The sequence below is a fragment of the Staurois parvus genome, unplaced genomic scaffold (assembly GCF_062004578.1).
Source record: "Staurois parvus isolate SC_StPar_1 unplaced genomic scaffold, SC_StPar_1.0 ptg000018l, whole genome shotgun sequence".
In the NCBI taxonomy this organism is placed as follows: domain Eukaryota; kingdom Metazoa; phylum Chordata; class Amphibia; order Anura; family Ranidae; genus Staurois; species Staurois parvus.
In genome coordinates, this window is record NW_028317814.1 from 21,790,985 (window position 1) to 21,807,755 (window position 16,771).

Consider the following 16,771-nt stretch of genomic DNA (forward strand, 5'->3'; position numbering starts at 1 on the left):
ACATTAGAGGTGATTTATTCTTCCAAAGCAAATACACCTTTGCATACTGGTACCGACTAGTATTCCAGTGTGTCTTTCTCATTTTCTTTCCATCACTCTGCTAATGTGACCCCAGTGCTGATGGGGAGGGGCAAACAAGGTTGATGTGCATGCACCCGACATCCTCCTTATCAACTAATGATGTAATTTGTTGTTCGGATGCTGGCAGCTAGAAGGTCATAAAAGTGCACAATGAAAACTTGTGGCTTAGTGTACTAAAAGGCAGGATTGATCCACCTGCTGGCTTGTACACAATTTTTGGGCATTTTGCCAAGGCACCCCTGAAGAAGCCTGAAGGCACCCCAGGGTGCCTGGGCACCCTGGTTGAGAAAGGCTGGTGTATATCACTCAGATCCTGGAACATCGCTGCCTGTTGCTGCTCGATGTTCCCTCCCTATATGGTCCTGATGCGGTCTTCCTCATCCTCAATATCTGAAATGAGGAATACTTGCTCTTGGCCAAGATCGTCCTCCTGCAGCAAGTGAGTCATCATGTGATTAAATAATAATGGTTTCTCATTGCCAGTTTGTGGGTCTAGAGAAGGTTAGCAGAAGAGAAGGAAGAGGAAGGTCAACTGAGAGGAGGAAGAAGAGGAAGGCTTTGTCAGCTACTCAACTACCTCTAGTGGGTGGCGTGGCTATATAACATGTCCACTCTGAGCAGGGGCAGACTGACAACTCATGGGGCCCCCGGGCAATAGGGGATCATGGGGCCCCTGTGTCCTTGCGCAAACTCAACAAAGCCTATGAAAAGGGTACCAGGTGCATCTCATGGGGCCCCCTACTGACCCAGGGCCCTCGAGCAGTGCCCGAGTTTCCAAATGGTCAGTCCGCCCCTGACTCTGAGATAGAATAGGTAGATGTGCCCTGCCTTTAGATGGTGCAAGGCACTGCTTTATTCTGCAGAACAGGCTCACCCCCTATATTCTTTGTGTGCAGAACCACTGCTTCTCTCCCTTTTTGACATTTTTAATAAAGGGGGATACCTCACTTATGTTTGAATACAATTACTCTAAGTTGGGAGTGTGGCCCCCAATGTCAGCATGATTGAGTTTGCATCCTACTAGCCAGTGGTTTAGACAGGGCCTATTGCTCCTAGACATGTCTTGCGGTCACCTTTATTGTGCCTGATTTCAAATTATGATTTTCTCACACCACTCTTTGTATTGTTTATTAGCTAACCAGCCTTTGCCTTCCTAAGGCATTTGCCCAAGTAAAGTCCATTGAAACATTTCCAGGTGTGTTGTTGGTCACTCAGGTCCAGGTCTAGGGTGGGCTATCACTGGTGCAGGGCAAGAGGACCCAAACAATCCAGCAGCTCCCCAGGAGTAGCGCTACATATACTGATATACTTGAGACACGGGATAATTAAAAAAAAAAAAAAAAAAACACACAAAAAAAGCCTGCAAGGGAATAACAGAGAAGAAAGAGGGGGGAGGTTAGGACCCTGAACCGTGAACTCCGATCTTATTTTTACATTCTTTTAAGAGCTCTGTGATCTACTCTGCTATGAATTACTGAGGAACAGGTGTGACAACATACAGGTCCTATATTTTTTTTTTTTTTACATGTACAAGTCTGTTACTAGCATATAGATTGCGTAAACTGCTTTTTTCTACACATAAAAGATTTTTACTTTTCTGCTATTACATTGATGTTATGTAATGTGGATGGTTTGGATGCTTGTAGTGTTTAGTTTAAATTACAGCTAAATACCCAGCAAACCTCAGTTTCTTATTCTCAAGTAACAACGTTGAGTTGTGATGATGCTTTTGATATTCCAATATCGGTGTTCAATGCATTTTATTTTGTGAATTTAGCAAATATAATGCTATGTTATTACATCTGATGTCGCATTTTGTAAGTACGATCATTTCAAAGCATAGAACCATAAGATTTCCAAAAGGAAAAGTATGAATACATTGGCTGTACAATCTCTAGTTATACATTGTGACATTGACCAGAGGCAGTAATAGCAATAATATGCTGATGGTATATACATATGGAATCATCATACAATACATGGTCTTTACATTCCATAGGGTCTGATAACCTGCAGCCTATTTTAGTATAAACAAGTATAAAAGTACAACTTCATAGTAGTAGCGAAGCAATAATAACTAATCCATGGGGAGTTTTCATATTAATGAGTTATTAACTAAGTTCTGTCTATGTTTTATAGTCATGGGATAATGGCTTACCACGTGGAGTTTGCTTACAATGGCACTCAAGGATAGAACACAGTTAGAGATTGGCCAATGTCGTTGTGCGTTTGTAAACACAGTTAAAGATTAGCCAATGATTAGAGTCTATTGAATGTTAGTAGAGGGTTGATGAAAGCCAATCAGATTAAAGCAAGCCTACCTTCAAATTTGACATTCCCTGCACCCTATGAATCATTTCATTTTAGAACGCTGGATTTTCAGTGTCAATAGTTGGTTTTAATATAAACAGAAGCCACATCTTTTCTTACATTATATGTTTTAACATGATCCTAGTTTAGATTGTAGTATTTTTACCTTCAGTATATTTGGTTGTAGTTATCCATATTACAGTACTAACCTAAGGTTTATGGTTAGTGGTTAGGTTAGGTTAAGTGTAGGAATTATGTTGAGACCAGGGGCGGACTGACAACTCATGGGGCCCCCGGGCAATAGGGGATCATGGGGCCCCTGTGTCCTTGCCCAAACTCAAAAAAGCCTATGAAAAAGGTACCAGGGGCATCTCATGGGGCCCCCTACTGACCCTGGGCCCTCGGGCAGTGCCCGAGTTTCCAAATGGTCAGTCCGCCCCTGGTTGAGACTAAATTGTATGGGATACAATGGGTCTGAAACCAGTAGACCCCCCTATCAACTTTTTTTTTTTTTTTTTTACTGTTCATGGTTCAGTTCAGGAATTTTACTTCACTTAGAGTTATCACCACAACAGGGAGTGAGTTACTTTTAACAATTGTTTTTGCCTTCCTCTAGATCAACTGTGGGTGTAGGATTATAACTTTCTCTTTTTTTATGGTTGAACTGGATGGACTTTTGTCTTTTTTCAGCCAAACTAACTATGTAAAGGAAACAATGACAAAAAAACACTTTTTTAGTAGAATGGGGAAGGCTAGAACCAGGGCTGGGACAAGGGGTGAGCAGGAGGGACAACCGCCCAGGGCACAGTAGTAGGGGGACATTCCCCTCACCGCACAGAAACTTCATATTAGTGGCTAGCAACTACCGGGCTGCAGCTCCATGTCTTCTCTGACAGCAAAAAATACACTTTGCAAGTGCAATTACTCTCCAGATAGTGGAAAGCAAGCAGTTGGCCATGCAGATGCAGTGCACACTACATGGCAACCATGGACAGCCAGTGCAACAGGGCAAAGAATGGACACCCATTCTACAGCATGCACTGGGAGCGGGGGAGGGGGTGCAGTACTGAATCTATGTCCTGAGCATAGGATGAACCTATCCCAGTACTGGCTACAACCTCCTATTAGCGGCTTTTTGCCATCTCTGTCTCACATCAAGAATACACCTAACTTTCTACCAGAGTGATACATTGTCACCAGAACAAGAGAAGTCACTGTAACAGGGGCACCATAGTAATCAAAAATGTATTTTAGTAGGATGTTGGGGAAACATTATTGCTGCCTATACCCCCTACAGGAAAAAAAAAACAATTGTACAGGAATTTCTTAGAGAAAGCTTGGCCACTGGTTCACTTTAATAGAAGTCTAGGGGTAAAATGTAGGACCTACATTGAGGTTAAGGGTCAGGAAGTAACTACTTTCTCAGGTTTGAAGAGTCAATCTTAGGGAATTATTAAATGCATAAAACAAAAATCAAATATATTTTATGATGAAAATTTGTCTGCCACAATTTCTGGTGCCAAAACTCCGCCGCACATCACGTCACAAGCAGCAAAGCTATTTTCTAGACAGCAAAACGAACAAACTGTCCTGTATTTCTCATGATTTAGACACAGCATGAGACTCATATGTGAAGATTTGGAAATTAAGTTATACATTTTATTTACTAACTACACCACAGGATAAGGACTTTTTGTGTTGAGGTCACAGAATTCGGAGTTACCAGATGATTTAGATTTAGAATTTCATGATTAAAGACATCATTGTACTAGACATGTACTTTGGGCATCTTGATAGGATTATACTATGGGTTCAGTGTATATTTTAATTTTTCATGCCATGGGATGTATCTTTTGATATGTGGGAAATGTTTAATAAATAACAGGGTCGCCGGGATAAAAATTAAAAAAAAATTTGATATACCAGTCAACAGACTCATACTGTACATAGCAGAGATCACTATGTAGAATCCAATGAATCCAAAGTCATTATGTTTTTTAAGACAACATTGTGCTAAACATTTTAATGAAGGTGCTTAATAGTTGTCCTTGGCTACCGTAATAGGATTATATAATGGGTTCAATGTATATTTTAGTTGTGGATCCAATTTTTCATGCAATGGTACTGTATCTTTCAATGTGTGGGAAATGTTTAATGTTGAAAAAACGAAAAATGTGACTATTGTTTTGTTATACCAGTCAACAGACCTATACTGTACATAGCATGGTACGTATATTTTTCTACCCAGAAATTACTATGTACAATCCGATGAATGCTCTTTAAATCCTTTAACCAAAAGTAGAAATAGAGATAAAGGTGAATTGATGCAGGCTTTGAGATGGAAATTTTGAATCCTTGAATCAGTGATTGTGACACCAGACAGGAAGCTGACGGAGGCGACCAGAAAGGATGTGGGTGCCATCCCTGCAAGACTTTGTGACGAACTGAAAAAAAGGGAAGAGGAAGATCACATGTAAAAAATATAAAATGACTATTTAATCTTTTAGATTATTTTATATTTACATGATTCAGATTTTGTGATTGATGAATATACACAATATTGCCAAAAGTATTGTTACACCTTTACACACACATGAACTTTAATGATATCCATAGGGTTCAATATTGAGTTGGCCCACCCTTTGGAGCTATAGCAGCTTCAACTCTTCTGGGAAGGCCGTCCACAAGGTTTAGGAGGGTGTCTATGGGAAGGTTTGACCATTCTTCCAGAAATGCATTTGTGAGGTCAGGCACGGATGTCGGACGAGAAGGCCTGGCTGGCAGTCTCCTCTCTAATTCATCCCAAAGATGTTCTATGGGGTTGAGGTCAGGACTCTGTGCAGGTCAGTCAAGTTCCTCCACCCCAAACTGGCTCATCCATGTCTTTATGGACCTTGCTTTGTGCACTGGTGTGCAGTCATATTGGAACAGGAAGGGGCCATCCCCAAACTGTTCCCACAAAGTTGGGAGCATGAAATTGTCCAAAATGTCTTGGTATGCTGACGCCTTAAGAGTTCCCTTCACTGGAGCTAAGGGGCCAAGCCCAACCCCTGAAAAACAACCCCACACCATAATCCCCCCTCCACCAAACTTTACACTTGGCACAATGCAGTCAGGCAAGTACTGTTCTCCTGGCAACCGCCAAACCCAGACATGTCCATCGGATTGCCAGACAGAGAAGCGTGATTGGTCATTCCACAGAACACGTCTCCACTGCTCTAGAATTCAGTGGCGGCGTGCTTTACATCACTGTAGCCGACACTTGTAAGGCTTGGATGCAGCTGCTTTGCCATGGCAACCCATTCCATGAAGCTCTTTACACACTGTTGTGCTATTCTGAAGGCCACACGAAGTTTGGAGGTCTTTAGCTATTGACTCTGCAGACAGTTGGCGACTTCTGCGCACTGTGCACTTCAGCATGCTCTGACCCTACTCTGTCATTTTGCGTGGCCTACCACTTTGTGGCTGAGTTGCTGTTGTTCCCAGTTGCTTCCACTTTGTTATAATACCACTAACAGTAGATCGTGGAATATTTAGCAGCAAGGAAATGTCACAGATGGACTTATTGCATAGGTGGCAACCTATCACAGTACCACGGTTGAATCCACTGAGCTCCTGAGAGCGACCCATTCTTTCACAACTGTTTGTAGAAGCAGTCTGCATTCCTAGGTGCTTGATTTTATACACCTGTGGCCATGGAGGTGATTGGAACACTTGAATCCAATGATTTGGAGGGCTGGCCCAATACTTTTGGCAATATAGTGTATGAGAAATCCTTCCTGCAGCATACAAGACTTCATTGGTTTAGATGTTTTAATGAATGTCTTTTCAAGTTGGGGGCAAATGTAAACAGCAGACCTTGGTAGTGTGCAAAAGAAGTTTGCAATGAAAAGGCCCGTTGGTAGTTCAATTGGCAGAGGTGCCCAGAACAGGATGTGTAAAAATAGGTAGGAGTTTTCAGCTTTACTGAACAAAAAGCTTCTTTATTTCAGCTCAGCTTTCCACTTCCTCAGTTCAAGGTGAAAACAAACATACCTGTGGGTAAACGTTACATAGGGTGCATGGGATTAATCACATAATACATATATATATATATATAGATAAATGGTTAATTTTTTTATTTATTTAAAAAAAATAAAAATTATATATATATATATATATATATATATATATATTTTTTTTTTTTAAATAAATAAAAAAATTAACCATTCTAAGCTATTTAAAGAAAAATAGGTGTATCGATACTTGTGACATTTTTTTTTAAACTAATAAAAAATTATTACTGTTTCTTTATAGTTATGGAAAACTGTAACTCTTAATTTCACAGAACATGTTTAATAACCACTTGCCAGCCGCCCACAGTATTTGTACTACAGGCGCGCAACATTTACAGGCAGAGCAACGTACTGGTACACCACTCTGGCCGTAATAACACAGGGAGGCACAGCGGAATGCAGATTCTGGTAATCTGGACACGGTGATCATGTGATCTCCACATGATCACAATATCAACAAAGCTGTTATGAATCAATCTGATTTATAACAGTTTTGCTTCCTTTCTAAGTGAACTGTGATTGGCCCACAGCTCTCACATGGTACAATGACCAATCACAGCACCCTGTACCATGTGATTAGCTGTATCCAATCACAGATCACTAGTATTTCGAACTGTCATGAATGTAACCCATTCATGGCAGTTCAAAGCATTGCTGGTGCAATGATTTTTATTGCAAATGCAATGCAAAGTGTAAAAAAAGAAAAAATCTCTGATCACCCCCCAACCCCCACCCCCCCCCAAGTAGTAAAATGTTACTATGGTACATTGAACTACTCTGATTAAAGTATTTTTTTAAATGCTTATTATTTAAAAATGTAAAAAAAATAAAATATTGAAAAAATAAACTTTCTTTTACATTTTTTAAAGTTTTTTTTTTTTTTTTAAATTCTTTCTGGCCGCCCACCCGCAATATGCGGGTGAGCTGAAGCTCTAAGAAAAGCGACATACCCTTATCTATTTCCAGGTGTGAGCGCCCCCCACTGCCCCCCATTGGTCAAGGGAGAGAAGAATGAACACCACATAGACTAGATTAGCACATATTACCCTTCGATCGCCTGTATTAACTCTTTGACCACGCCTGTCATCCAGCCAGTGCCATTAGTAATGTGTCAGTATATAGCATTTTTCACTGATCACTATATTACTGCCACTAGCGACATCAGATAACGCCAGGGTCCGTTAGCGCCCCTCCCAGCCAGGGTCAGCTAGATCAGTTAGATTGCCCGCACACTACCGCACTCATGCTATAGGTCACTGATCACGCCATTACCAGTATAATTTTGTACAGATCTATTACATTACATTAACCACTTGCCCTCCAGAGGATTTACCCCCCTTCCTGACCAGGCCATTCTTTGTATTACAGCGCTGTGCTACTTTAACTGACAATTGCACGGTCATGCAACGCTGCACCCAAATTAAATTTACACACTTTTTTTCCCACGAATTGAGCTTTCATTCAGTTGTATTTGATTTCCTGTGGAGTTTTTATTTTTTTCACTACAAAAAATAAAAATGTCTGACAATTTTGAGAAAAAAAAAACTGTATTTTTGACTTTTTGCTATTAAACATGTCTATTAAAAAAAAAAAAAAATTTCGTCATACATTTAGGCCAAAATGTATTCTGCTACATGTCTTTGCTAAAAAAAATCCCCATACATGTAAATTATTGGTTTACGTGAAAGTTATAGCATTTATAAATGGCGGTATATATACTGGGATTTTTTAAATTTTTACTAGTAATGGCGGTGATCAGCTACTTATAGCGGGACTGCGGCGGGCATTCTGATACTGGGGGGAACTGATTTGGTGTCACTGACATCTCCAGTGACACTAATACAGTGATCAGTGCTTAAAAAAAAAAAGCACTGGCACTGGGCAGGAAGGAATTCACATGAGGGGCGATCAAAGGGTTAGCTGTGTGTTATTTCATTATGTGCTGCGTCTGTGTGCTTCTCTGTAAGCACACTGCTTTGGATGGCTGTGCTATACTCTCGAAAAAAAAAGAACATTACATATATGCCCAAGGACCAGCAACGTACTGGTACATCTCTGGACTTACAAAAAAAAATAAAATCAAACAAAATAAATAATAAAAGAGAAATATCACTGTGTAACTACACCTGGATAAAACAGAAACTGTGTCTGTCTTCATTTCAGGCTGCAAAGCAACAAAATATGATTATTTTAAAGGGGGGTGATTCTTTTCTATACCCACTGTAAGACATACTGACACTGACACTATCAGACACCGATAATAATTTTAAAAATGCTTTTAAAAAAAAAAAATCCTGCACAAAGTTTACTGACCCTAACCTTTGAACCTAACACTAACTCTGGCAGTGACCTATAATCTAACCTTGATCTAGGTATTTTTTCTTTGTATTGTATTCTGTTTATTTTTACACACATTTGCTTACTTTCTCTCTGCAATGAGAGAGAGAGAGGTACAATGTATCTCTCTCCTATTTAGAGGAAAAAAAAAATCACAGGGGTGGGCTGCACAGTGACTGATCGCTGTGATAGCCAATCAGAGGCTATCACAATGATCAGTTGACCAGGAACCGTGTCCTGATCATTAAAATGGGAACTGAGCCAAAAACTAGCTTTATTTGGTAAAAAAACAAAGCTGCCGACTACCTATTTGTACACATCCTATTCTGAGCACCTCTGCTGAAATATTGATGTGACTTTTTATTGCAAACTCTTTTTGCACACAACTAACTCCTTGCAACCACCTGAAATCTCATACAGGACCCAGGAGAGGAACACCTAAGGCTTAGCAACCCAAGCACATGGAAGGTTGTGTGTGTTCCATTACCATTGGGTGACCACAGACTTAACAGGTGTAAGGTATTTTTATGCTGTTTTCTGTTCTTCTGACTATGGAACTATTTTTTTTTGAGTGAAAATTATACAACTTGAAGTGATTTATTCCACTATAAGGGCTCTCCTCTCTCCCTCTTCTTTCTTTTTTCATGGGACACCCCAAGTTACACCTGAGATTGTTAGCCAGCTCCTTTGGAGCCACACATTTTTGGGCTTTGCTCGACCACCACACCACAATCTCTAAACAGCAGACCTTGCTTTTTAGGTGCAAAATCAACTTTAAGCGGTATTACATTCAAAACCAAAAATTTACTATATTGCAGCTTATAAATCTTTAGGTGTGGTGGCTGTGTTATTTTTCTTTTCTTTTTCTTTTTTTTTTATTTCACAGAAAAGCAGTTTCCAGATTAATCAAAGGAACAAGTCAAAAGAACACACCTCAATGGGTACAGGGCATAATTACTGGTATCGAACAAGCAACACATCAATAGAAGTTCATGTTGATAGACTTGGAATACAATCAGGATGGGAAGAGAGCAAGATCGCCGCTAGGGCCAGCAGAGGTGCCATATCATAAGAGCGAAAGGACAATGAGTATTCAGAGAATAAACAATCAAATAATCATGTAGTGCTTCTAGCGCTCGATTCAAGCTGGTCCAATAAGGACCTCTGACCAAAAGGGGACCTCATTTTTTGGTGTGTGGTATGAAGCAGAAAAGAGCATATAGACAGAAAAGAAAAGAGGGACAGAGGGGATGAAGAAGGGATGCCCTTTGAAACGCGTCAGCTGTACTCTGAGTGTCTACCCTTATGATGGGACTTGCGCAGGCTTCCTAACTTTCAAGTTCCTTTGAGGACTTACATGCCTGAATTACTTCGCTGTTTGTGAGTATCATTTTGTATTCAATAAATTTTGGTTACTGAGGTAATGCACAAGGTTGGTGCGCTTCTCGTTTTTGTTTCGCTTTGCAGTACTGGTCGGGCTTCCCCAGCCTTGTTTGGAGCTGCACAACCCTACATGCACTGGTGGTCGAATCTTCCAGTTCTGGTTCCATCCATTCACCACCCACCTGGGTCTCAGAGCGCAGGAGAGTTTGTTTCTGGTTTATCTCCAAATACCCCATCATCCAGTGGAGCCCACCTCCACAGAGTATGTAAACATATTCCACAAAGTCCAAGTTTTCGAGTACACTTCTCGTTTGTGTTGTGAAGAGAGCATCAGGTCTTCCATCAGATTCAGTTTCTTAACCTTTTTGAGCCAGAATACAATGAACAGTGGCTGGGCGCTTTTCCATGGGACAAGGATACATGATTTGGCAGCATTAAGGAGGTGGAGGAGGAAGAAGGCTGGGTCCTCTAGTATGACATAAGCTGTAAATTTTTGGGTGCTTCTCCAAACCTCCTTCCAATAATTAGTGAGTTTGGGGCAGGATCAGAAAATATGGAGCAACATTCCCTGTTCCTCTTGACATCACCAACATCAAAGTATTTGGAAAGTATTTATGTAAGAGATGGGATGTAAGGATCTTAACATTGTTACTTGGAATCTTGTACAGACTGGGCAAAGCTTCTACCTAAAACTGATACCTATTTTTCAAGAAAGGGCAGGTGATAGTCATCTGGTGGGGTCATCAGCAAAGAATACATCTTCAAGAGCGTATAGGGTAATGCCCCTGGGCAGAACAATATACCTCCAACATAGTCAATTGTTGATTATAGCAACCTGGAGATGGTATCTAATTTATTAAATGGTGCAGTTGCACTGCCCTCCAAAAATTCACACGGAAAAGACCTTCAACGTTCATCAGGGCCAGAAGGTTAGGCCAAGCATTTGCCACCAAGAATTGAGAGGCTTAATAGCGCCCAGATTCAAAAAGCAAGCAGAAGGCCCCCTCTTGAAGGCCTGGATCTGAACCTTGGGTTGCCTAGCATAGAAAAAAGTGGGGAATCCATGGATGATAGTGTAGAGGCAGAGAAAAGCTTAAAACAAGAGCGTGTCATAGGACCAATTAGAGGATGAGCCTTAAGGCAGGAAGGAAAGTCTCTATAACACCATGGGGATCTGCATAGCAGTACGTGGCACTGGGCCTGTTCCATTTGTATCCAGAGCTTGATGTCTCCATGACGGCACCAGTCGACTACTCTGCCTAAATGGGCCACTTGTTAATATTTATGGAGATCTGGTACTGCCAGGCTCCTAAATTGTTTAGGTAAGGTCAATGCTGGTTTTTATGCGTCCACATGAAGTCGATGAAGAGAGAATGCACAGATTTGATGTAGTAAGAAGGAATGACAATAGGTAGGGCCTGGAACAGGTATAGAAATTTCGGTAAGATGCTCATTTTGCTAATATTACAGCATTCAAACCAGGAATGCAAGTCATGATGCCACGTATCCAGGAAGTTGCAGACTGGGGACAGAAGTGGTGGAAAATTTATATCAAAGGTGTGGGATAGACTGGCCGGGACGTAGGTCTCCAAATACTTCAAGGCTACTTCCGTCCATTTGAATTTAAAATTCGAGTGGAAAGTTTTGAAGTAGATATTGGGGTATCGCCACCCCCATCACTTCCAATTTAGTAAAATGAATCTTAAGGCGAGATAAGGCACCATGAAGCTCAAATGCGTGAAGATGTTTAGGGAGAGAGACAGATGGGTTTTCTAGCTTGCACCTTCGTTTTTTTTTTCATCCAAACAGTCAGAATCAGCTGTCAAAAGCATTATAATAATCTTATAACACTGTTCAACAAATTTTTATTTTTTGCCAGTTTTGGAAACAAAAGGATCCATTTCTTAATGAATTTCACATTCTGAGTTCAAATATAACAATGAAATTTGTCAATTGGCTCTAGTTTTTCTGTAAACGGAAAGTTTTCTACTATAGGCGTAATGACTACATAATGCACAATAATTATATAGATGTCTTTCCACAAATATAAAGCAAGTGATATTGACTACATAACAAAGCCTAAATGGCATAATATATTGCATAGGATTACCAAGAAAAATTATAGCCATAAGCTAAGTTGAATCATTTTAATACTTAGGATTCTCACTAGTTTTGTCTTCAGTTTGTGTCGGTTTTGCTTCTCTTGGCTTTTCTCTTGTATTCGAGGAAAGGGCTATCTCTTACAACTGCACGTGACTACACGCTTCAGGTTCTTCCTCACTTGACTCAACCACGAAGGATTCTGGTGCTTTAGGAATTGGTAGCCCCTCTCCATGAGGAACTGGACGTATTGCCGATGGAATATTTGGATAGTGCACAGATAACTTTTTCTTCTTATTTAGCCCTTTTACAATTGGAGACACCATACAAAAGTAACAATTACTAACATGATCTGTTGGCTCTCTCCAAATCATTGGCACAGCGAAAGGCATAGATGCCTTTTTTCCATTCAACCATTGCTCCAGTGCCGTCCCACAAGAATTGCAGCATATATGTGGTGCCCAGCTCTTGTCCTGGTCTCCTATCTTGCAGCCAAAATACAAGTTGTAGGCTTTCTTAATCATTCCTGTTATCCTCCTTTTTTGTGAGATAAAAGTTATTTCACCGCAGATATAGCAGAAATTATCTGCTTTATTCACACAAGTTCGAGGCATTACTGAGTAGCCTATATAAGCATAAAACGAAATGTAAAGACGCTGTCGAACTACAATCAGCTACAGATACTGCAGCTTTTATGCAGTGAAGTGATGCAATTAAAGGCTAATATTGCATCATCTTAGTATACATGCAATTTTCTATTGGTCACCAGTATCAATTGCGCAATATGCAGCTGAAGTTGCATCATAATTTTGAATGGCTTACGTCATTAGATGGGTGAATATATCATGGAAACTAGAGCCAATCAACATTTTTTAGGGTCATTTTCGTTTTCAGCACCCCAAAATTATGTAAGATTAGCTAATTTTATGCCCAAAACTTTTTACCTGTTGAACAGTGTAATCGACTGATCGTTGTTCATACAGAATTTTTCTTCCAATTTTCTTATAAACTGTACCCAGCTTAAGTACCAATTTATCTGCAGTATCCTCTTCTCTACAGCCATTCAAGATTTTTTTAAATTCTTTTTATTGCAAACTTAAGGCATAGTAGAGAAAAATAGAAAAATGGTGCAGCTCCCTCACAGGGGCAAATACCCTTAAAGCATAGGAGGAAAGGCTTCCCTGCCATACAAAAAGAAGGCCAATGTTACATGTCATCAAACAACGAGAGAAAAACATCATATAGGAAAACAAAAAGAAACAATGTCTTATATGAGTGTGGCTCAGGCTACAGTGAAGAAGGTATCATGTAGGAGTACAATACTGTATAGGGTCAGATATCCCAATAAATCCCAAACATCCCATGAACACCCTAGAGGAAATGAGGCATCAAGAAAGATAGTACTAAGGTCTGAGAGTATCAGACATCAGACCTGTGGAGTCATAATTCAGCCATTTTAACCATACTTTGAATTAAATTTTTTTAGGACATCCTCTGTTGCAGTATGTGTCCTTATATAATGGCAAGGTGGCATTTACCAATTGTTTCCAGTATGCTACTGTTGGTGGGGCAAGTTTTTTTTTCCAGTTAAGAGTAATGAACTTCCTAGTATAAAAGGAGAAACCCCAACAATGTTTGCTCTGACACTGTAGGAGCCAAATCCTCAACAAGGTCCAGCAGGCATACACGTGGGAAGGATGAAAAAACTATATCGGTGACGGGTAAAATAGTGCAGATGATACCCTCCCAGTATTGGGATAATTCAGGACAGGTTCAGAAGATGTGAATTAAGTTTTCCTGGGGAAGGGAACATCTCCAGCAGTTATAATGTATGTTTGGATCCGCAGCTCTGTGAGTGATACCATGCTCAGTTGATTGTAGAGGACAGAGGTAGGTTTCTCAGTGCATTTGAACCTAAGAACATGTTCAAGATCTGAGCAGGCAATAGCTAGAGGAGAGCGGGAGAATAGGCTACCAAAGGTGTGGGCTAGTTGCCAGTATCCAAATTAGTAAGAAGCCAGGACCTTGTAATTTATGCGGAAATTAGAAAAAGAGTAGTTTACCCTGATTCACTACTTGGGCAATGACTTCAACTTTGTATTTGGTCCAAGCATGGGGATCTGATACAGATGTTGCAGACTGGGATTAATCCAGAGTGGGATGTTCAGAGAAATCATCTGTTTTCAGTCCGATCTGCTATGCCCTAAGGCAGGTTGCTACAGTACATTAGTTAGAAAGTTGACTGATCCATGCTGAGAAGGAGTTAATGTTCTGCACTCTGTTCCCGGGGTTTTTGGACCTTGCCTATCCACTCTGTAATATAAAGGAGGGGTAAGGCCGAGTTCAGGGCTCACCCCTTTCCAGGTCTCACAAATCCCTCTTCCTCAAGATGCTGTAGCTGTCATGGAGCACTAAGAGGGATTTCTGTGCCCAGCAGTCCGTCAGAAGACACTGGGAGTCTGGAGAACCACCAAGCTTTGGAGGATACCACTAATGGACCACTACCTTGCTGAGGTAAGTCTGGGCAGCCTAGTTGAGTTAAATAGGGGATGTTGCACCTGTAATATTAAGTCTGGACTGTACCGCAAAATTTTCAATAAAGTTGCATCAATTGCTTTAAGCCTGGTCTGAAGTAATTTTAAAGGGGTAGGTGAATGTTCCTGGCATATGAAAGAACAAAGATTAGTAAAGCACATGTGCGGGATAAAGCAAAACCATTACGGAAGTAGTGGTTTGCTATGGGTAGCAGTAGCAGTTGCTATGGGTAACCTGAAATAGTGCAAGATAAATTTCAGCCAGTTGTGAAGCATGGTATATGAAACATGTCCTACGGTAGAGAGGGGTCTATGATATGGCTTCCTTCCTAGCAGTCGGGCTAGGACCTTGGGTGCCTGGCCACTTGGTGCAAAAGAGAAGGAGTTAAAAAGTACATGCATGAGTCCATGTTGGGTGCAAGGCAGGACCCCATTTTGTCACTGGGAGTGAAGTGGCATAGATATGCTGGACTGGTGGAGAGAGCGCGGGCTCAGCATTGTCCCTCCTAAATGTAAGGTATATCTACCAAGATAAAGTGTGTAATGACATGGAACAGGACCTTTACAGAGGGAATCTGTGCAACTAATCACTGCACACAGTACAAGGTTCATCTCTAAGCTGGGGAACCAACATAATGTTTGATTCTCAAATGGCCTCAGTCCTCATCTGACCCCGGGCATTGATGAGTGCGCTCCGTGCAAAAGGTACCCCCGCATGCAGGCTGAGTGGCCCAGCCCACAACTTGGCATAGTCTGCACAGATATGCTGCCCTGCGCTCACAAGGGGCAAGGAGCTGAAGAGGAGAACTGAGATCTGATTGGCATGAAGAGACACACCCCACTTCTCACAGCACACAGAAACAGAGCCAAGGCTGTCAATCAGCAGGAGCTCCTTCTCGTCACCTTTTTTCTCTTGGTGTCAGGAAAACTTGTTTAAAGTAACTCATGCAGATAGCAGAGGAACAAGGCAGTGGACAGAAATTACACTTAGTGCTCTGGATTGAGACAAGTACACACTATTGTGTTTATATGCTTTGTTCATATTTATGTTAGAGATTGACAACCACTTTAAAGCAGAGCTCCACCCAAAAGGGGAAGTTCCGCTTTAAAGACTGGTTCCCCATTAAGGATTGGCACCTTTGGGGAGCTGCGATCGGAAAAAGTTGTCCTCCTCCCCTCCCTCCCTGTAGATTTCTGGGACACGTGACAGGTCCCAGAAGACTATGGGATCATTCGGAAAGTGCAGCACTACTCGTGCATGCACAGTGGGCACTGGGCTGTGAAGCCGCAAGCTGTCACAGCCGGGTGCCCACAATGAAGATGTCAGTGAAACGGGCTGCAGAGAGGACACCGCAGAATCGAGGGACAGGTGAGTGTCTGTTTTTTTTAAAAGTCAGCAGCCACAGTTTTTGTAGCTGCTGACTTTCATTTTTTTACAGTGTGACTGGAACACCCCTTTAAGGGTCCCAAAACTAGGACAGTTGGATAGCGGCTTACCTACAAGTGCATAGTAGTTAAGGCATGTCCAATGTTAGCCATTGATTAAAAGTTTAGGTGATATGCTTTATGGGCTATCCTAGGGTATTAAAGATGCAAGCTTTTTATACTTGCAATGCCCTAAGAAGGAACTTAATAGGTTCTGAAAGCTTGATTCTTTAATAATTTAAGTTAGCCAATAAATGGTGCCACAAAAAAAGTTAACTTTTGGGAACATATTATATTTTCCACCCATTTTTAGAGTGGAACATGTAACATGTTTCCTCTTCTGCAGTCATTTTCCGATTTTCCCCCCCCCCTTCCCTGTGACAGCGGGCCAGGGATCTTCCCCTGCGCCCGCTGTCACTATTTGAAAAGCGTACGGCTATGCGGAGCTCCACTCACACATCTGCGTAATTCATTCATAGAGTTTTTAGTGAATGAATGAATTAACTACTTTGCAGCTGACGGCTTATAGTTGTCAATGAACTATCA

The 16,771-nt window shown here is 41.1% G+C and overlaps 1 protein-coding gene across 1 annotated transcript in view; it reads right to left on the bottom strand.

The window, feature by feature from the left end:
- Positions 1-1,824: 1,824 nt before the first annotated feature.
- The window catches only part of LOC149473179 (uncharacterized), a 51,203-nt gene continuing 36,256 nt past the window's right edge, over positions 1,825-16,771 (bottom strand). The window contains exon 5 of the mRNA XM_089682916.1: positions 1,825-4,835. The gene's annotated coding sequence lies outside the window, so the exon portion shown is untranslated. The remainder of the gene's footprint in view (positions 4,836-16,771) is intronic.